The sequence below is a fragment of the Haemaphysalis longicornis genome, unplaced genomic scaffold (genome assembly GCF_048455015.1).
Source record: "Haemaphysalis longicornis isolate Haplotype H1 unplaced genomic scaffold, Haemaphysalis longicornis Haplotype H1 scaffold_7, whole genome shotgun sequence".
In the NCBI taxonomy this organism is placed as follows: Eukaryota; Metazoa; Arthropoda; class Arachnida; order Ixodida; family Ixodidae; genus Haemaphysalis; species Haemaphysalis longicornis.
Genome location: NW_027526422.1, coordinates 112,446,630 through 112,464,309, shown reverse-complemented (window position 1 = coordinate 112,464,309; position 17,680 = coordinate 112,446,630). Strand labels below are relative to the sequence as shown.

The 17,680-nt window shown below is 46.5% G+C and overlaps 1 long non-coding RNA gene across 1 annotated transcript in view; it reads left to right on the top strand.

Annotated features, from left to right (window-relative positions):
• LOC144144866 (uncharacterized) overlaps window positions 1-17,680 on the top strand; it is a 103,715-nt gene that overhangs the window by 69,126 nt on the left and 16,909 nt on the right. The window contains exon 4 of the long non-coding RNA XR_013317360.1: window positions 13,150-13,206. This is a non-coding gene — a long non-coding RNA (uncharacterized LOC144144866). The remainder of the gene's footprint in view (window positions 1-13,149; window positions 13,207-17,680) is intronic.

Here is a 17,680-nt window from a genome sequence, read left to right as displayed (position 1 = left end):
GGGCCGGTGTGCGGAACTTGTCACAATTCCCTCTTTAGAGGTATGGTGCCCAGGTTTGCCACCATTAACGGGTTCGTCGGTGGCGCGTAAGTTTACCCGTTACCTGCCGTAGGTGGAGCAGTCGTGTACGTATGTGCCGATGCCTGTTCCGTGAGGTTGAACAACGGCACGGTAATCGCGAATGTATACATCTCTCCCTCTACGGTGAAGAAAGTGATCGAAACGAATATGGTGGATGTCTTCGGGGAGAATAATCCTACCGACAATACCTCCATCATCATCGTGGGAGATTTCGATGTCGATGTCAGCAGACCTGAGGGGGCGTGGATAGTTACCTTCATGTTGGAACGCTTTGATCTCAAGTGTTTCACCGATGCCACTGTACCCTCCACTCTCACCCTCACCAGTCGTGCCCTCACTCTCACCTGTCGTAGCCTCACCTGTGGTGCATCGATCTAACCTTCGGGAAGAACGTTGTCGCAGTAAAAGTGCAACCACTTGCCGTCTACCACAGTGATCATAAGGCAAATATTACAATGGTCACAAAATAAATTATGACAACGGGACCTTTGAGCAGGTGTCTCTTTATTCCTACAATAATCAACTTATAATAGCCAAATTCAGCAAGGTCACTCCCTAATATAGCGAAATCCCAACATTGCAAATCCCACCAGAGCGCCAGCATCGCTGGGCTTCCCTCTTCACGGGGTGGAAGGGCTCTGAATTTTTATGGTGCGGAGCACCTTTGGACCTCACAATGTCCGTCCACACCCGTGCGCAAAGCATTTACATAAGGGAAAAAATTACACAGACACCGGCAGGATTCGAGCCCTTGTCTGGTATACCCGACAGAGTTAGCGTCAGTCGTCTTGGCCACTTGGCCACGACAGTGAATTATAACGAGTGTGGAAAACGGCTCACTTTCTTGCCTGTAATGGTGTGGTGTACATTAGGACCTCCCAATGCGCGTCCGCGTCCATCCGTGCGCACACCACCCGATTTGCGCACCGACCATCATTCGATTCGAGCCGTGAGTTGCAGTTTCATTAAGGGCATATTCAAGGTGCAGCTCACAGCTGAAATGAACTGACGGTCGAGGCGCAAATCCGATGTCAGTCGGGGAGCAACTTGGATGTCATTTCGATTCCCCGTACTCCGCACCATCGCCATCATACACGGAGTCGAGATGCCACCTTTTTTTGTTTTCTTCTAGTCACAGATCAGTCGGGGTAAGTTTCGCTCTTGTTTTGCGGTGTAGGAAGGCTTTGATAGACCTCAGAAGACACGATTGAAGAAATTGCGCTCTTCGCCTCGTGAGCCCTGTCGTTCGATACAATCTCTCGCGGACTCAAAATTCAATCTAAGCGCACCTTTTGACCCTTCGCTGCCACTATACCACAAGCCGATTGGACGAGCGGGCTGCGGGTAACACAATAAGTAGGAGTATTGAAAGGTTGAAAAGGCAAGTGGCGGTCTTCGTACGCAGCAAGGCGTGTTTTAGAAAAATTAGATAAAAAGCAAAATAGAAATACTCGAAAACGCTCTGGCTGCCCCAGCAACCGAAGATAGTGCGAAAGCAGCGCACATTCGCGCCTATAGTTTGTTCCCAAATACTCCTTAAAGGTACACCTTCTGAAAAGGAACACCTCGGCAGTGTTCGGAGTAGGCACACAAGGTTCCGGCACAAGGTTTGGTGGGATTTACTTTTCCAGTGCTGGCGCTCAAACCTACTGATTGATCAATCGGTTATTCCTTGCATGCTCGAGCATGTACGTAGCTTACCAAACGTATTCCATACAAAAAAAACAATGTGAGCAACTTTGTGGCGGTGGCCCACTTTCTTAGATCTCCCGCCCGAGGCACCTTGAGTAGTCTTGGTGAAGAAATTCGTGACACCCCTGACCCCGAGCCCCCAAACATAGGCTATATTCAACCGTGGCGATGTGTTTATAGATGGAGGCTGAGATACCACAAACGGTGACCATGGGAGCCCAGGTCAAGCTCCAGCGGATGGGCTCTATCTCTGTTTATCAGTCAGGGAGCTCCAGGACCTCTTGAGATATCAGGGTAAAGCTGGCGACGAAAGTACCCCCGTCCGCTGCTTGTTCCTACGCCATATGAATAATGCAAAACCCCCCTCAAAACGGGACCGGTCCCTTTCCTTCCAATTCCTTCCCACAACCAACATTCCAAAAACTGAAAACTGTACTCGATTCTTGGTTATCGAGGCGACAAAACGAACCCTGTTTTGTCGAGGTCCGTATTCCTGATCACTACATTCCTGGAAGGCATCCTCGGAAAATCGTTCGATGCTAAGAACCTCCATACTGGTGAAGTGTTAGTCAATGTCAAGACACAGAAACAAGCGACTAACCTCCTGACCCAAACCTACATGCCAGATCTGGCCATCAGAGTGACACCCCACCGTAGCCTCAACAGCCCTCAGGGTGTGATTTCTGAGACAGGTTTAATGAATGAGACCTAAACTGATCTGTTGGAAGGCCTGACAGATCTGGGTGTAAGTGCAGTGAGGCGTATTACCATCAGACGAGAGAATCAGGAAACCCCCGAAAGCATACAACCTTGAGTTTCAACTGCTCCACACTTCCGACATCTATTAGAGCTTGCTTCATCTCGTGCTCCGACGGGGGTAAATCCAGAATCCGCCCGCTGCTACAGGTGCCAGCGGTTTGGGCACGCTAATACCTCGTGGCGAGGCCAACCAACGTGCGCCAAGTGAGCCGAGCACCATCTCACTGATGACTGTACATCTTGTCATTTCCTCTGTGCCAAGTGCCAAAGATCTCATGCTGCATATTCGCGAACTAACGAGCGGTTCAAACATAACAAAAAATATTCAACACCAAGGTAACGGAAAACAGCTCCTTCCCAGAGGCGCGAAAGAGGTTGTCCTCTTTCCTTCTGGGGAAGTACGCGGACGCGGCTCGCCGGGGGCGGAGCGGCGTATGGTGTCAGCGGGGACCCAGTACCGCGAGTCGGACATGGCCCCTCCCCCCTCGGTTTGCCTCTGGCGGCCCGTCCCGCCACCGCACCGCTCGCTAAGCCAGCTACGGCTGTGGTGGCACCAACGTCTGTTGGGGGAGCCTGCTTCCACTGCTTCCCATCCACCAGCCCAAAGCACACGCGAGGGCACGGAGGAGATGGAGCTGGAGGCACCCGCGGCAGTTCCCCCACGGCGCACCGCTTCTGCCACCCGGGGCGCTCGTGAGACGCCCTCGGTGCTCGCGGCTCCAACAAAGGGCAACGGGAATGGTACCAAGTCCGAGGGGTCCGGTTCACCGGCTACTCCCCATAAAATCGATGACGAGATGGATGTTGGACCTTTCCGGTCTGCTTTCCAGTGGAAGAAGCGGGTCCCTTAATCAAAACCTCCAGAAAAGGCAAGAAACCCCTTCCAAGAGTCCAAGTCCCGAAAGACCTTACATAAATAGTAACACTCAAGTAGCTCTGAACACTTAATAATGGGAAGAGAAAATATTGTTCATTGGAACTGCACAGGCCTTCTGAATAATCGTGAAGACGCGTGCGAGATTCTGCATGATAATCAGCGAAGTGTAATGTGTGTCCAAGAAACACATTTAAATTAAAATCATACAAATTTCTTAAAAAGCTATAAGGTATTCAGAAATGATAAGGATAGCAGCACACACTCTTCGGGTGGTGAGGCCATAATCGCCCGAAAATCCTTAGCATGCCACCCTATCACCTTGAACGTTGTCCTTGAGGCTGTACCAATTCGCACAATAATATTTAATAGGTTGATAACGGTATGCTCCATTTACATTCGTCCTGATTATGCATTTTCGAGCTCTGACTTCGAGGCGCTGGTTGACCAGCTGCCCGAGCCATATATCCTCACAGGCGACCTTTATGCGCACAGTCCTCTTTGGGGCTCTTCTCGCACGGATGCCCGAGGTCGCCTGATTGAGAAATTCCTTACATCTTCTGGAGCATGGCTATTCAACAAAAATAAGCCCACATACTTTAATATAGGACACAACTTCTCGAGTGGGGTCAGGGCACTGACCCATATGGCAGTCCCCACTTCCCCACCTAACTAACATATATAGGTAAAGGCCCATGCAGCCCATCTTCCCAGAGCAGGGGTAATGAAGCAAGAGCTAATTAGAATACATTTACAAAGACCTCCAATCTAAACTACACAACCATAGGACACTTAAATATTGAAGAAACTTCCCAACTACTTAGGCTCATATCCTCGACGCCACCGAAAAGTTCATTCCCCACGCCTCTGGTGCCCCGCGCTATCAGAGGAGGCCGTGGTGGAATGACGACGGTAGGCGGGCGCGAGAGGCCAAAAACAAGGCTTGGGGTATCCTTCATCGCAACCGCACGTGGTGCATTCTCCTTTGTTCAAACGGGCCAATGCGTTTGGAAAACGTGTGCGCCGTGAGGCAAAACGAGAGTTGGCACACCTTTTTCACATCCATTAACTCATGCACCTACACACACAGTCTAGACACATACGTAAGTTTAAAGGACTACATTCCGACAGCCTGCCGCTGGTAAGCACAACAGGGAACACACTCGAAGACCAGGCTAACACACCTGCAGAACACTTTGAACACGTTCCGTGTTCAGCACACTACACAAACACTTCCATGCAACACAAAACATTTAAAGAAAACAAGTCCCTGCGCAATAGCGACAAGTCGCAGACTTCCTACAATTCTTCTTTTTCAATTCAGAAGCTGAAGTCCACTCAGACCACATTTAAGCCTTGAGCTCCAGGTGCAGACAAAATTACATACACCATTATACAACACCAACACTCAGACACCCTTGAAACACGTCTACATCTACACAATAAAATATGGCTTTGGGGGCACATTCCACGCTTTTGCAGGGAGCCCATAATAGTGGCCTTTCTGATGGAGGGAAGGCCTTTACTCTCCTGCTTGCTATCCGCACATCGCCCTTACAAGCTGCCTGTGCTAGCCCCTCGAGAAGATGATGAACAGAGACTGGTGTACTTTCTTGTGTACAACGGTGTTCTCGTGAGCTGCCAGGCAGGCTTCAGGGCGGGGCGATCTACGAACAAACTCGTGGCACGTCAATCATATCAGAAGGATGGCTTCGTTCACAAGCAGTTCTTTGTTACGGTGTTTTTCGACATCAATAAGGCCTATGACACAGCTTGGCGTCACGGCATTCTTAGTAAACTCAAGTCATTTAGTGCTTCGGGTTATATGTTAAATACCCTTGTTAGTTACTTGTCGGAGAGAGCATTTTGTGTCAGTGTCGATAGTGCACTCTCAAGGGTTCACAAACAAGAAAACGGCGTCCCTCAACGTGGTGTGTTGAGATGCACTCTCTTCATAGTAAAGGTGAAGTCTCTTGGAAAGGCATTGCCACCTACAATCTCTTATTCAATGTATGTTGATGACTTCCAGATATCCTTTAAATCATCTAATATGTCCATCTGCGTACGTCAAGTCCAGCTTTGTGTCAACGAACTTTCCCGCTGGGCTGACAAGAATGATTTTAAACTGAATCCCGGAAAAAGCTCTTGTGTGGTGTTCTCCAGGAAGCGTGGGGCCCAACCAGACCCAGGCATGACTCTTGAGAATGTGCCGATTCCTGTGAACAAGGAGCACAATTTTTAGGTATTTTACACAATAAAAAGCTTACATTCATTTCTCATATCAAACAGCTCAAACGTAAATGCCTTAAAAACAATGAACATTCTTGAGGTCCTCTTACACCAATCCTACGGGGCCTACAAACAACTCCTGCTGCGCCTCTACACGGCCTTGGTAGAGTCTCGGATTGACTACGGCAGTCTGGTATATGGGTCAGTGACAACAACAGCCCTTGCAATGCTCCACCCAGTGCTGGGTCTTGGCCTTCACCTCTCGTGCGGCGCTTTCCACTCTAGCCCGGTCGAGAGTCTGTATGTCAAGTCTGACAAATGTTGCCTAGCGCATCAGCGGGAGTATGTTTACTTGCTCTGTGCATCTAAGATCGTATCTTTCACCAACAATCTTTTTAATCCTATCATGAATCATGCATCAAATTTTAACTGTTTTTAACCAGGCCACCTCTCTCCCTACCTCTCTCAGAGTTACGGAGGAGCCTTCTGCACTCAAGGTCCCTCTGCCAGATACGCAAAAGACACCCATCCATAATTTATTTCCACCATGGCATCTACGTCCTATATCATGCGACGTGTCATTCACACTAGTCGAAAAGAATAGTTTACAAAGGAGTGCGACCTTTCTCTCTCAGAGTTAGGCAGGAGGCTTCTGCACTCAAGGTCCCTTTGTCAGACACGCACAAGGCACCCATCCATAATGGAATTCCACCACGGCATCTACGCCCTATATCATGCGACCTGTCATTCACACTAGTAGCAAAAATAGGGTACCCAGGAGTACGATGTTGCAGCACTTCCTTTTCCTGCAGGGTAAGTACAGGTGCGCAGAATTCTTCAGCGACACGTCCAATAATGCTTCAGCTGACTTTTGTGCATCGCAAGGGCCAAATTTTAGAGTTAGCAAAACAATAAATTTTCATAACCGTATTTACACCGCAGAAGTGTATGGCATCGTACACGTTTCAAATCGCATCATAAAACATGAAATTCTCAAGTCCATCGTGTAAAAGATTCCCTAAGCCTTGCACAGGTACAATCACCAGAAAGGTCATCTAAAAACTATAATATCAATGCTCCTTTCAACGCTCTAATGACTGCATATGCCTCAAATGTTCAAATAACTATATTCTCTGTACCAGGGCCCTGTGGAATCCCTGACAATGATGCCGCCGATGAAATGGCTGGTGCTGCTGCTCTCATGACTACAGTTGACACTAGAACAGCACCTTACACCGAACTAAAGACACATCAGACGACAGCTTCGTAACACATGGAAATTACACTGGAGTCAACTAACAGACAAGAAACTACATGTAATAAAACCGCAATTTGAACCCTACACAATTGAGTCACACAACAGGTGCACTGAAGTCGCCCTGGATAGGCTGCGGATAGGCGACGCACATGTAGCGCACTCCCACCTGCTCACTGGAAATTCGGCACCCATGCGTAGCAGGTGCGGAAAGGGGCTAACCGTAGTCCACATACTAATCACATGCAAGGCACTTGACACAACATGACACAAACATTTCCCTGAATTATACAGAAAACACGTTCCACTGCACCCATCATACTCTTTAGCCGTAGAACCAAGGTTTTCTTGTCAACGTGTTCTTCAGGTTTTAGCTGATGTAAAATTTCTGCAGCTCTTGTGATATCACGTGTGGTCATCCTGTCCCTATACTCCAGACATCTTCATTGTGTTTTGTATTTCGGCACTTTTATTTCTACTCACAGTTTTAGTATTTACAGCCTCATCAACCAATAAATACCTTCTTCTCTGTTGCTCTTTTCCCTTAGTCGGCCTTGCGCCATAAATAACCAACCATCACCATCATCATCTTTGTTAAATCTCAGTTTCTACACTGCCGTCTGACCCCTTCCTGCATCCGCTGCAGCATTGGCTAGTGCGCCGTCCGACGGCATTGGCATTTGAAGACAAGGTTAGCCTATTGAAGGTCATCTGCCATTATGATTCCGACGTGCCGTCTTAGCTTCTTGCTAAAAAAGGTGGTGGCACTAGTCCTGGTGTTGTCTTCTTTTTTCATGAATTTTAAATGTTTTGTTCAAATTATAAATTTTCCTACGTAGCACAAAAGGTTTACGACACGTATGTGCAGCGCATATCCCCGAAAAAAACATCTACAAACGACTAAAAAAGGCACCTGCCGTTGTGCAGATGTCTTATACCTCTGCTAATGTCCCTCTGGGTAACCTGTTCTAGAATATCTAAATGTGGTTTTTTGAACGTCCAGAAACGGAAGACATAATGTAGGTGTTATAAAGCCCTTTAATACCTTGAGGATATTTTTTTGAATTGGTGCAAAGGAAGTTTTGTAAACGCCTGAAAAATTCTTGTTGGAAACTGGTCTTTCAGAGGTGCTGAAATATTTGTTGTCTTTTAAAGGGCGTTTAGTCAGCCTAATAGCCACCCATCACTCACATTTTGTTCTCCGTGTGCATGTCATTTGTGAATAAAATACCAGAAACCGCAGTGAGCGACAAAATATAACGCACCACCCGCCATCCGTACTCTCCACAATCTTTGTAACAATACAAACGCAATCAGATCGAACATTTATTGAATTTAGTGCGACGCAATTGCATACACTAGAATTTATGCTTGGCGGTTTTATTCTGATTCAGAATACATTTTTTTATAAGACCCGGTTTTTTTGCATCAGTTTGTTGCTGGCTCGGTAGCGGCGACAATTTCATTGGGCGTTTAACTGAAATAGACAAATTTAAAAATATTGCACCAAAAATTACTATAATCCCTAAAGCAAAAATTGTGCGCAGCGCGAACTTGTCGGTCACGGCGCATCTGGCTTCTCAACATGGTTTTCGTAGGGCCTTTCTACTGTCACGCAACTAATAGAACTGACCTACGATTTATCCTTAAGTGTCGACAACCAAAAACAGGGCGACGTTATCCTGCCAGAGTTTCGTACAGCTGTTCGTACAGTTTAGCATAAAAAACTATAGGAAAGTTAGAATGTACTTTCAAAAACCACCTTACCGCTAGCACACACATTGTTAATTCCAATAGCCGAGTACCGACTATAGTTCCCGTCGCATCCGGTTTTTCCCGGGGTTGTTTTCTTGCTGCGACATTATTTCTTGGAGCGCTTTTAGTACCGTCGGACGCCACTGTATATACAGCTTTGTTAGAATAACATTAGTAGAGTGTGTGGGGATTACATCTGACCATTTTTGGAAATAGCGGCCAACTGGCTTGGAGGTCTTAAAAGTGAAACGCTATCCGAAGCATTTTATACAACAACTAGTACTTCCAAAGTGCAGTGGTTGAAAACGTTGGACCATCAAGCGTAACGTTTGTAATAAGGTCCTATATTGAGAATAACGGTTCGTAATATTCCCCTTCACCCTTAAGACGTCCCTAGATACACCATATTTGTTTTAGGTCGAATTGGTGTATGGAGAGAGAGAGAATTGGTGTATGGAGTTATACGTCACTCTAAGACCTTTCGGTTAACCTTCGTTTGCCGTATATTCGCGTGGCGTCCTTAAAGTGCACAGTTTTAACTTGGAAATACCGGAAGAGTTCTCGCAAAAATAGCTTAACCAAACAGGCTTCAAGAATTTTCCGCAAAGTGCGCTCTAGTACGCCAACAATTCTCCCCCGTTTAATAGAACACAAACACGTGTAATGTGGGCACGTGGCTAACGCCGCCATCTTTCGGAGTCTGCGCTTGCGTAGCTAGAAACACTGCATTTCTCGGTAATTTCGCCAGAGGGAAACCTACAAATCGTCGCCGGCTGAAAACCAAAACTTATCATCTGTCTCAAATACGCCATCGCGCGTCCTGGGCTTTTATACGAGAACCCCATTAGGGACTTTGGCGTAGTCTCACTTAGGTACTGCACGAAAACACCAGGACACTCCTTTTGCAACCCTCGCGCTAGAACACAATGCAAACTGAAAAGACGTACCGGGACACTCGTTTTCCAAAAGCGTCTTGCTAGAACGTTTCATCTCCGTGGCAAAAACGCCTACTAAAAGAACAAAAGGAACAGCTGTTTCCGAACACCTCACACAAGAACGTTAGCGCTTACAGGGCACCTGACTGACAGCAATGCTGTATACCCCTACTTCCCAGTGGTTTCATATTCGTGGGGAAAATGCCAAGGTGTAAAGAATACGTTTATACACTCCATGATTCACCCCTCCCGTGTTTTCACGTTACGGTTGCATCCGTGTGGAAAAATTCCCATGGCGGCAAGAATACACTGGAAGCTTCGCCTTCCTCAGGCTTTAGGTTAGTGCAGATGGCCCGGTGATGTTTTTTCTTCAATATTTCTTCTTGGGCACAGAAGCATAAAAGTGAAACAACGATGAACTGCACACTGCCTATCGCAATATAAACATGCTAATGCTGTTCCTTAATAAAGATTGGGTACTGATATACTTTTAGAACATCTTTGCAGCAATATTTCTCAACTTGCAAAAAGAAACAAAATATGCAGGCATGCTGAAACGTAAACCGAGGCCGTTAAAATACGAACCAAAGCCACGTTGATCGCTCAGCCGCCCATTTTAACACCCTACATTTTTGGGCTGGAGTTCTATGCCTTCCTCCGGTCAGTCAAAACACGGCGCAGCAAAGCGGATTGAAGGAAAATGCTAGGCGACGATGTGTAGGGGAAAGTGGCGCTAAAAAAAATTGACTGTAATCTACCCTGTGAAGGTCGTTGGAAGGCAGAGCTTAAAACGATACCCACACCAATTGCCCAGGGTACGTCACTTGAATTCACACACGTGACTCTATAAAGAGCGAAACCAGAGATAATGCCAGACTTCCATTTGGAATTTGCGGGGCGGAATCCCGAACGCAGCAGAGTCGGACATAGCCGGGATAGGGCGATGGACGCTGTCGCTTTGTCTCAGCCATGGGTCGTCAGGAACAAAACGGAGAGGAGCGTCTTTCGAAGAGACAGCAAACGGAACCTAGCCATTCTGATGTGCTAGCTCGGGGCAACACCATGGCGCACCACGAGCGCAGACACCCGGAAACTTCGCCATGTGAACTTAGTGATTCCCATTTATACGGATTTAAATTGGTTAGTTCAGCAAGTTTGATAATTGCGAGGAAGCTGGGGGAACTCTTATAATGGCATTTATGAGAACCAGCAGCTTCTCTTAGCCTCCCGCAAACCTCTTAAAACACAACTGAATTGGTATTCATCAATTTAGAAAACACAGACCCATTCTTGGCAAGCGGTGCGGAAAAGGCCTGGTTCTTCTGTCGGCCAGATGTCTGCACCTGTTTTCTACATTTTGTTTTCCCGCCCTCCAAACCAATCCTTACCGTATCTGTGCCGTCCGACCAGTTGATTTTGACAGGTCTGGGTTACCCAGCAGGTGCTGTCGAACAACTTAATCAAGCTGTGTGAACGAAGTGCAGAATGGGCGCGAAGGCTAGCCAAAACACGCCCAAAACGACCGTCGCTGAAGGAGGCGACAAACCCGACGGAAAGGTTCGCGCTCGCGCGCCCGCCGCCGTGCAGAGAACGCTGGATTATAGCGCGCGTTCGCCGCACGATTTCCAGTGTGCTCCGCGAGTGAAAACCGCCCGCCACCACATCAGCAACGTTAGGAGTTTTTTGTTCCGAAAGCCACAGAGGAACCGTCAGCTTGTAGAGGTAGAAGTCTTTGACTTTAAAAAACCTGATAGCGGCTTCCATTGCGATTCTGGGATTTATGATCAGCTCTTTTTCCGCGTGTGAAACTCTGCTTTTGGTAAAAGTGTCTTTCTTGGCAGCAGTTATGCCTGTAAATCGTGCTTCCGGAACGCGCCAGCGGCCAATCGCAGCTCTCCGGGCCACGCGCATGGATCGACGTCACGAGTTTCTGACGAGCGTTAAAGGCATACGGCTACGCCTCTTCTTTTCGCTCTCATAGAGTGATGTCACACTGATGTCCATTTGCTGCGCATCGCTCCGCTATCTGTTCGGTCGGCACGATAAATCAAATCAAATTGAACTATGTTCCACACGTCGCAGGCCGCTCATATATCAGCCAGGGTAATCTGTTGTGTAAAAGAAGCCAACTGTGTAATAATATTAACACCAAAAATTGGTGTAAGTACCCCTTTAAACTACATTTACGCGAAAAACGTTGGTTTTCGAATGAGGGCGGGCGGGAGATAATAGGTAGGGGGGGAGGGGGGGGTTACGCGGCATGATAGTATCGTTGGAAAGCATATTCCTCGCGCTATGCGATGGTGCTGTGATCTTGTTCGTGCGACGAACGGTAACGATGGCAGTGCCACAACTCCGACGCGGCGCGACCGAAAAGGTCGCGCAAAGCATACCGCTGGCGTTCTAACCCTTGTAGGAGACCCTAACCCTACTCACTTTTTGCATAGACAGGGAAGTTTGGCAGATCACTTGTCATTGACAAGCAAGTGTTTGCTTTCTGGCTTAAGGCGCAGCGCTGGAGTCGTTTACTAGTTGGGGGGAAAACCCACAGCGCTGATAAAGGTACTGAAAGAGAGGTACAGACACGGTATTATCAGCAAGGCACAGGGGTCCACGAAAACTTTCTTACTTTTTCTCCAAAGGATGGCTGGAACAGTTGGTGTGTCTCCGCTGCTTTTATTTCGTAATTTCTGATTCAACTTTGACGTCAGAATCGAAATTCATAAAAGCATTCGAAAAGACTCTATTTTATTTTAGGTGTTTACACATACTTTTATGAAGACAGATAGCAGTGAAAATATCTCTACATGGTGGCAAATTTTAATAAAACTTTAAAACGGTTTTCTTGCCTTTATGTAGCATTCTTTGCGCGGCTGGTGCCAAAATTGTTGAATATGCTTGTTTTGCTTAACTTGTGTCACTTCGTTAAAATTTGAGTAATACCTGAAACCACTTTATCAAGCCAACCACATTGGCGTGTGTTCGCGCAGTCAAGCGTGTAGTGGGTGGTTCTCATTAAATTAGCGTAAAATTAGCTGCACAGGATTCGCCGAGAAGGTTAAGTTTTTTCCCTATTTTGGCATCACTAAATTGACTTCTGTCTTTGTTTTCTGCCTGAAGAACAACAGCAAGTTTGCATCAATACAAGCTACAATTGTTTTTGCCATATTCTTGTTAAGCTGTTATGCAAGGCGCCATTGGCATCAACAGAACTGCCGGATAGCATATGCTCTTCTGTATCTCTGTGACATGTTTTAAAATAAAGTTTATTTTGTTTTATTCAGGAATACTGTGTTGCGTACTTAGGTATCTGCACACAGGCAGTTCCACAGTCGGAAAAACTGGAAATAATCGTTCTCCACTGCAGTCTGCGCAGTAGATGCTGCTAGTTGTCACTATTAGTGCATCTATGCGTGTGTGCGATTACCCATTGTAATATTTTTACGATATTAAATCTATTACGCTTATATGTACACCCCATAAAATGTTCTCCTCGTGGTTATGAGGTAGAAAAAACACTTGAAAGCTAAGCATACACATTGGTTTAAACGAATTTCTTTTTCTATTAGGTACACGTTGGCTGTAACGACACATGCGGATTGCCCTTATCGAACATCAGTTGCATAGTGAGTATCGGCGTATGTTCATGTATTTTCTCGACTTGAGTAGGTTCTTTTAGAACAAACGCATTCTCTAGTAATTTTTCTTATTCTTACTAGCGCCGTGTTAGGTTGCTGTGGGTATGTTTTCTCAAAATATTTTGAGGTGGCTACATTACTCTTTGCAATCTGACAATCACTAGAAAAACATTTCTGGAATTCTACTAGTTATGTATACGATCGAAAAATCGTCCATTACGCTTTTTTGTGAGTGAAACGCATTTTCATAACCGGTCCAACGTTCTTCAAGAAAAATGCACAATGCGTTCTACTTCGAAGCTGTATACCTGTACCATCCAAGCAAATTTTCGTGGCGATGTCAGCAGAAAAGTATCATCATTAAAAAGGCAGCACATACGTGCCCGGGGGCTGGCCATACCTGTATAAATTATGGTTGCGTAAGCTGTTCTGAGTGCAAAAGTACACCACACCATAGAAATATTGAGTGACGTCCCCACGCTTTCCTGTATAAAAGGGGAAACCGATATAGCATACGTCTACCAACCAAGTCCATTTTCGTGGCGATGTCAGCAGAAAACTATCCCAATGAAGACATTGTCCACGTACGCACTGCCAGCAGGCACATATCTACCAGGGGGACCGGTCCTACCGGTAATGATTACGGTTGCACAAGCTTCCGAGTGGAAATGTACCCAACAGTATAGAAATCACGTAATGACGTCACCGCGCTTTCCTAAATAAAAAATTACACCATCCTTCCGTAGAGGAACCCTGAGTAGTATACGAAGCAGCACTGGGGTCGATTCAAGGGCCCATTAGTTGTCAGTTCGTCGTTTCCGTTAGGTGGGTACGTAGCTACTATTATATTTACCCTTTGGTTTCCAAGGTAAATACCAAACTTTTCACTTACCGGAACTACAAAATGGGAAATTGCGTTGAACCCATAACTGCTTCGCATACTACTCACGGTTTCCCTATGGGAAGATGGTGTAATTTTAATGGAGGGGGGGGGGGGGCTGTTAGAGTATACAGGCATTAAAGAGACAGAGAGACTTTGTACGGGGTAGGATTTTGTCTTTACGCAGTGTCTAGAGTGCCGTCAGACGCCACTCTAGCTGATCGTTGCAGGCATGGCAAGAGTGCCGTCTGACGACATTCGAATATTTAACAGTAGGCTAGCACTGGCCAAAGAGAGTGTCGTTTTAGTGTAGAGGATCCATCCTCGGCTCTTGATCCCAAAGTCGGTGGGTCGAAACCGGCTCTTGCCTTGGTTGTTTTTTTTTATTATTTGATTGAAGCGTTATTTTTATGCCTTAGGTTAGTTTTGGTGTTTTAAATAATTTCGTGTGCCTTAGGCTATCATATGTTGTATTTAGGTTAGGTTGCCTAGCTTTACGTTATCTAGAGCGATGTACTGCCAGACGGGGCAATTTTGTTATAAAACGCCGGTAGACGTCGATATAGTGGAGTGCTTATAATACCGTCGGACGGCACTCTAGACACGGCCTTGTCTTTATTTAGGCATGATCATCATCATGTTCAACGTAGGTGACGTCAAGATGTGGTTGGCGTTCCGCTTTGATTATGGCCGCCCTATGGTCTGTGAAATGTAAAGCCAAGGGCTGTTGTAGTGGATGAACCCTAAAGTTGCTGAAATTGAGGTCGATGCACGTTCCCCGGATGGTTGTGCGCTGCGTGTAATCACGGCCCGCCGAAAACTCACCGACGCACGCCGCCGCCGACGACGATGAAACGTCAAGGGCGCGTGAAGCGTGCTCGTCTCGTGCCGTTCCGGGAAGACACCGGCAACACTGTCGCTCGAGAAGCCAATAAAGGGTAAGACACCACCGGGCGTTCACCAAGCCGAGCATGCGCAGTGGGGGTATGGACGCCGCACGGCAAAAAGAGGGACATAGCCGAGCATAGAACGAGCTGCTTCGCATCTAAAAGAGAGACAGGCAGAGCATACCTCTACCACCCAAGCACATATTTCTGGCGATGTCAACAGAAAACTATCATTAAGAAGCCGTCGACATGCCGACAGCAGGCACATATCTACGCAGGTGTCTTGACCTACGGGTAAAGATTGCGATGACCTAAGCTACTTCGAGTGCAAAAGTACCCACCAACATAAAAATCACGTAGAGACGTCACCACGCTTTTATATATAAAAAGGGAGAACCGGTATAGCACCTCCTTCAGATTAGCCAGGCTACCGTATGCAAACCACACAAAGTAAAGACGCCAGAAGAAAAGTCGGAAGAAGAAAGAGAACTCAAAGCAGTCGTCAATGTCGTTCTGCAGTTGAACAAAGTGTGGTTAAGTACATTTACTTGTCTCTGGTTTCACAAATTGTAGAGCCACGTGCAAGAATTCAAGTGGCGTCGCATGATTAATAGTTGTGGGTATCGTTGACAGCTTCGCAGTCCAACCACCTTCAGAGCGTGTATTGGAGTCACATTGTTTATATGACCGAAAACACTTGTTGCCTAGAAATATTTGCACCTGCAATAAAAAAAGTCGCTCAGCTTGCGCTTGTGGTGGAAGGCTGTAAAAACAGCAGGAATTGCGGCTCGCCTCAGTTGGTCGGAAAATGAGCTGCTGCTGTTGGTTTCCGAAAATGGCGTTGAAAGTTCTCTATGTCTGCACGCCCAGATCGTCTTGTCCGCAGCCTTTCACATCTACCCCAAAACAGACCGTGTTAACAGGCGCTAGGAGCCTATGCAACCAGATTAAGGAACTCGGCGTCTGTAGTGCGAGCTGTCCTGTGCTCTACATTTGAGGCGCGGACGCACGTAAACTGTTATCTTGGTCCTTCTGATGACCTCCTGTCATGGCACATTGCAAGACGCAGGCCTGAACGACGCCAAGCCCCCAGACCAAGCTGAAGCCTAAACATCTCAGCCTGCTGTTAAGAGTCACTCAGTGCAGCTCAGAGCGGCTCCGTTGCAGCTTGAGGCCTATGCGAGCGATAGAGCGAGAGAATGAACGAACGTACACACGAAGTAACAAATAAACGAACGAGCGTATGAACGAACTGATGAATGAACGAGTGAATGAGCGAACGAACGACCAAACGAACGAGTGAGCGATCGAAGGCCCACTTGAAGCATAAAGCAAACACTACGAATAACCCAAAAGAAACACTGCTGCGCTCAGGAAGTGCGGTGATAGCTCAATAGTGTAGACGCCGGCTTCATAACGTGAGGCATCTAGGTTCCATTCTTACAAAGGGACCAGCTTTTTTCAAAAACTTCTGGTCTTTTAGCATCAAGGTTAAATCTTGGGCAGTCACTACACGAAACGTCTATACTGATGAGCAACTCCTGCAGCCTGAAACCTTAGCGCGGACAACATTTTTCTTGATTAAGGGCTCCACAATGCAACAGATTGTACGTTTTACTAGCACTATCAAGATGTGTAAGCCCAACAGATTGAAGGTTCCTAATTTTCCTTATGAAACAACAAACAGAATGTCAAAAGTTGTGCGTGCAATAAGTTAAACATAAAGCTGAGAAACAATTTATGCGTTACATGTTCTTCAGACGCCCAAAAAATAAGTTTATGTTTTTGCGCATAAAAGGAACGTCACGATGGGTCCCCTCCCGCGGCATTTGTGGCCTCACTTGAAGAGGAATGAGAGCATGTGCGCGCTTTCTCTGGTACTTCAATGCAGGTCAGCTCCACAGCAGACGGTTAAGGTAGCAACATGTTGGCTGTCAGGTGTTCTGCACTGTTTGCAGACGCCATCGCCCGTGTGCACACGATAGCGTGCCTTGATATGCGGCGTGGCGGAACACGGGAAGATGATCCTCCGCTATCTTTTCGTATACGTTCGAGAAGCCGCCGTACAGGACCACATTTATTCGGGACACACACTGCCCCCCCCACCCTCCAACTCCCTTTCCCGGTCTCCCCTCCGGTGATGGCAAAAGTCAAGGCACGAGGTGTAATTAGGAATAAAAAATACATATTACAACAAAAAGAACGTCACTGTTTTGCTGGAAAATAGGGCAACAAAATAAAATATATAAGATTATTTCCGGAACTAAACGTACAAAATTGTTTTATAACTTTAAAGGAGTGGCACAGAGTTCAAGGTTTCGACAAGAGGAAGACATTTTCGTACTAGTAAAAGCTACCGAACGTCGTAAAAGCGGAACACGAACATGTATATAAATGTGTATATAAATAGGAAAATTTTCAATACCATGAAATGAATGGCTCTGTGGGAGTATTTTCAACAACTATAGAGCCTTTCAGTTTTCAGCAAAGAAACATTTAATACCAACACGCAAAATTGGGACATAATACAAAAGACCTCAGAACTAACGAGCGCCGCGTACTTGTTGGGGCAACATTACTGATCTTGAGCTTATACGGCGCAATAATGTCCAATGTTTAGTTTAATCGGACTAGCAAATTCGCCATGGCCGGTTTGTAGAAATTGGCTAGAATCACAAGGTTAATATTAAGCAAC